At 52.4% G+C, this 5,000-nt stretch overlaps 1 non-coding gene across 1 annotated transcript in view; it reads right to left on the bottom strand.

The window, feature by feature from the left end:
- The window catches only part of LOC126430640 (small subunit ribosomal RNA), a 1,909-nt gene extending 455 nt beyond the window's left edge, over window positions 1-1,454 (bottom strand). Inside the window, exon 1 of the ribosomal RNA XR_007577277.1 lies at window positions 1-1,454. This exon is cut by the window's left edge and continues 455 nt beyond it. This is a non-coding gene — a ribosomal RNA (small subunit ribosomal RNA).
- Window positions 1,455-5,000: the final 3,546 nt, after the last annotated feature.

Genomic DNA, 5,000 nt, shown 5'->3' with positions numbered 1-5,000 from the left:
CACGCGACTAGTTAGCAGGCTAGAGTCTCGTTCGTTATCGGAATTAACCAGACAAATCGCTCCACCAACTAAGAACGGCCATGCACCACCACCCACCGAATCAAGAAAGAGCTATCAATCTGTCAATCCTTCCGGTGTCCGGGCCTGGTGAGGTTTCCCGTGTTGAGTCAAATTAAGCCGCAGGCTCCACTCCTGGTGGTGCCCTTCCGTCAATTCCTTTAAGTTTCAGCTTTGCAACCATACTTCCCCCGGAACCCAAAAGCTTTGGTTTCCCGGAGGCTGCCCGCCGAGTCATCGGAGGAACTGCGGCGGATCGCTGGCTGGCATCGTTTATGGTTAGAACTAGGGCGGTATCTGATCGCCTTCGAACCTCTAACTTTCGTTCTTGATTAATGAAAACATACTTGGCAAATGCTTTCGCTTCTGTTCGTCTTGCGACGATCCAAGAATTTCACCTCTAACGTCGCAATACGAATGCCCCCGCCTGTCCCTATTAATCATTACCTCGGGTTCCGAAAACCAACAAAATAGAACCGAGGTCCTATTCCATTATTCCATGCACACAGTATTCAGGCGGGCTTGCCTGCTTTAAGCACTCTAATTTGTTCAAAGTAAACGTGCCGGCCCACCGAGACACTCAATAAAGAGCACCCTGGTAGGATTTCAACGGGGTCCGCCTCGGGACGCACGAGCACGCACGAGGCGGTCGCACGCCTTCGGCTCGCCCCACCGGCAGGACGTCCCACGATACATGCCAGTTAAACACCGACGGGCGGTGAACCAACAGCGTGGGACACAAATCCAACTACGAGCTTTTTAACCGCAACAACTTTAATATACGCTATTGGAGCTGGAATTACCGCGGCTGCTGGCACCAGACTTGCCCTCCAATAGATACTCGTTAAAGGATTTAAAGTGTACTCATTCCGATTACGGGGCCTCGGATGAGTCCCGTATCGTTATTTTTCGTCACTACCTCCCCGTGCCGGGAGTGGGTAATTTGCGCGCCTGCTGCCTTCCTTGGATGTGGTAGCCGTTTCTCAGGCTCCCTCTCCGGAATCGAACCCTGATTCCCCGTTACCCGTTACAACCATGGTAGGCGCAGAACCTACCATCGACAGTTGATAAGGCAGACATTTGAAAGATGCGTCGCCGGTACGAGGACCGTGCGATCAGCCCTAAGTTATTCAGAGTCACCAAGGCAAACGGACCGGACGAGCCGACCGATTGGTTTTGATCTAATAAAAGCGTCCCTTCCATCTCTGGTCGGGACTCTGTTTGCATGTATTAGCTCTAGAATTACCACAGTTATCCAAGTAACGTGGGTACGATCTAAGGAACCATAACTGATTTAATGAGCCATTCGCGGTTTCACCTTAATGCGGCTTGTACTGAGACATGCATGGCTTAATCTTTGAGACAAGCATATGACTACTGGCAGGATCAACCAGGGAGCTGCGTCAACTAGAGCTGAGCAGCCAGCCGCCCGGGAGTGTGTCCCGGGGGCCCGCGCGAACACGCAAGCGTCCGCTCAATTATTCTGCAAACAGGAGGAGGCTGAGCTCCCCTGCACAACACACCTCGAAACCCTCTCAGGTCCCGGCGGCGCGCAGCGCCGTCCTAAGTACTTGGTCGGGTTCGAGAGAGGCGCAATCGCCCGGAGTTAGGCGAGTAGACGCTTTAGGTGCGACCACCCGTGCTCCCAACTGAGCTTGCCGCTGCCGACAGAGGCCCGGGAGCGTGCTGTCGTGGCATTGCCGGCGGGAGACAACACGCGCCACCTACGGTGACCGGCAGCTCCAACGCCAGCGCCACAGAAGGACAAAAGCCCTACTTGGGTGCCGAAGCGAACTCTCCCAGCACAGCGCACGCGCCAACACGTCCGCACAGCTGCGATACAAACCACCTGCGAGAACCGCTGGGGCGACCGAGCAGCAGACGGCGTCGCGGCGCCGAGCGCCGGGCGGCGGCGCATCCTCAGCGCACAAAGTCCTCAATCGGACCAGCACACTGCAGATGGCCACCGCGCTTCGCACCGGGCCCGCGAGGACCTACTTTGGCCGCAAGGCGCCGCGAGCAGGGGGCGCCGGCGCGCAGCTGCGCCGCCTGCCGCGTCCGTCGGCCGGCGCGCCTGCCACCGGCCGCCCCCACCAGCCGGCTGTAGCGCGTGCGCCCACGCACCGCGCTGCCAGCACGCCGGGCGGCCCCCCCTCACCGGCCGGGGACGGTCCCACCCAGCCACCGCCGCGTATCGCCTCACACCCAGATCCCCTTTCACGTTCGTGGGCATGGTGGGTCCCCTTTCACGTTCGTGGGCATGGTGGGTATCCCTGAAACAACCGGTTAATAGCTCGACCGATCGTCGCCAACACTGATTCACCTCTAGCGAGAACAACCGCACCACAACGGGTTACCGGTTGTTCATTTGCGTAACGTCACCAGCAAACGTACACGTCCATCGCCATTTGCAACGAGTATTGCATGCCTGTGTCAGGTGTCACAACACACTACGTCTGCCCACATAGACGCAACAACATGTGCACGCCTAGAGAACACGTGGAAGGTAGACCCCGTACGTATGCGGTGTCCATTGCGCGAACGACTGTCAGCCCGCCTCTGCAGCATGTCGCAGATGTGGAACGCGGTGCAACATGCTATCACGGTGTGTGAGAAGAGACGACTACGTCCGAATACACGCTCCACTACATCAACAGACTGCTCATGCTGATCGCCATCCAGGGCGTCCGTTCCTCCCACACGTCTGTATGGCGTACCACACTGCAATCCAGCTCTTATAGGGAGACGACACGTAGCTGCGTGCACAATATTTGGACTGTATGGTCCGCCGTTGCTAGGCGCTGTCGTCATACGGTCACATGGGCCACGATGTATCATTCAGTACATACGGAGCAATGTGCAGTACAGTTTGTGGGTTTTGCGTACATCGGCGGACAGGTGACAGGCCGTACCACAACGTAGGCTGAGTACGTCGGCATGCGAAGGGCATTGAACATGCAAACTTCTCACCGACCAGCTTGCGAAGGCAGGGGGGAAGGGGGGGGGGCATGTACGTCCTGCTGCTATCCACACTACAGTGTATAGCAGGAGCATGTGGAAAGTCAGCAACACCTGCAAGGTGTTTAACATGACGCGATACACAGGGGACCGGGCAGTGCGAGTAGCGAACTATATTGCGAGGGTTGCGGTTAGGCAACACTACACTACTTTAACGGGTAGCATAACAATTACAGAGCAGGTTCAGCGACAACGTGCGTCAGGTTAAGGCGCAATATAGTTTAGGTTACGGCGCACTTTAGGTTAGGTTAAGGCACATTATAGGTTAGGTTAAGGCACAACATGGGTTACGTTAAGGCACAACATGGGTTACGTTAAGGCACAACATGGGTTAGGTTAAGGCACAACATGGGTTAGGTTAAGGCACAACATGGGTTAGGTTAAGGCACAACATGGGTTAGGTTAAGGCACAACATGGGTTAGGTTAAGGCACAACATGGGTTAGGTTAAGGCACAACATGGGTTAGGTTAAGGCACAACATGGGTTAGGTTAAGGCACACCATGGGTTAGGTTAAGGCACACCATGGGTTAGGTTAAGGCACACCATGGGTTAGGTTAAGGCACAACATGGGTTAGGTTAAGGCACAACATGGGTTAGGTTAAGGCACAACATGGGTTAGGTTAAGGCACAACATGGGTTAGGTTAAGGCACAACATGGGTTAGGTTAAGGCACAACGTAGGTTAGGTTAAGGCACAACGTGGGTTAGGTTAAGGCACAACGTGGGTTAGGTTAAGGCACAACGTGGGTTAGGTTAAGGCACAACGTGGGTTAGGTTAAGGCACAACATGGGTTAGGTTAAGGCACAACATGGGTTAGGTTAAGGCACACCATGGGTTAGGTTAAGGCACAACATGGGTTAGGTTAAGGCACAACATGGGTTAGGTTAAGGCACAACATGGGTTAGGTTAAGGCACAACATGGGTTAGGTTAAGGCACAACATGGGTTAGGTTAAGGCACAACATGGGTTAGGTTAAGGCACAACATGGGTTAGGTTAAGGCACAACGTAGGTTAGGTTAAGGCACAACGTGGGTTAGGTTAAGGCACAACATGGGTTAGGTTAAGGCACAACATGGGTTAGGTTAAGGCACAACATGGGTTAGGTTAAGGCACAACATGGGTTAGGTTAAGGCACAACATGGGTTAGGTTAAGGCACAACATGGGTTAGGTTACGGCACAACATGGGTTACGTTACGGCACAACATGGGTTACGTTACGGCACAACATGGGTTACGTTACGGCACAACATGGGTTACGTTACGGCACAACATGGGTTACGTTACGGCACAACATGGGTTACGTTACGGCACAACATGGGTTACGTTACGGCACAAATTAGGTTAGGTTACGGCACAAATTAGGTTAGGTTAAGGCACAAATTAGGTTAGGTTAAGGCACAAATTAGGTTAGGTTAAGGCACAAATTAGGTTAGGTTAAGGCACAAATTAGGTTAGGTTAAGGCACAAATTAGGTTAGGTTAAGGCACAAATTAGGTTAGGTTAAGGCACAAATTAGGTTAGGTTAAGGCACGATATAGGTTAGGTTAAGGCACGATATAGGTTAGGTTAAGGCACGATATAGGTTAGGTTAAGGCACGATATAGGTTAGGTTAAGGCACGATATAGGTTAGGTTAAGGCACGATATAGGTTAGGTTAAGGCACGATATAGGTTAGGTTAAGGCACGATATAGGTTAGGTTAAGGTACGATATAGGTTAGGTTAAGGTACGATATAGGTTAGGTTAAGGTACGATATAGGTTAGGTTAAGGTACGATATAGGTTAGGTTAAGGTACGATATAGGTTAGGTTAAGGTACGATATAGGTTAGGTTAAGGTACGATATAGGTTAGGTTAAGGTACGATATAGGTTAGGTTAAGGTACGATATAGGTTAGGTTAAGGTACGATATAGCGTAGGTTCAG

Source organism: Schistocerca serialis, unplaced genomic scaffold (assembly GCF_023864345.2).
Source record: "Schistocerca serialis cubense isolate TAMUIC-IGC-003099 unplaced genomic scaffold, iqSchSeri2.2 HiC_scaffold_1055, whole genome shotgun sequence".
In the NCBI taxonomy this organism is placed as follows: domain Eukaryota; kingdom Metazoa; phylum Arthropoda; class Insecta; order Orthoptera; family Acrididae; genus Schistocerca; species Schistocerca serialis.
Note: the sequence above shows the minus strand (reverse complement) of the source record. Positions and strands in the feature narration are given on the sequence as shown.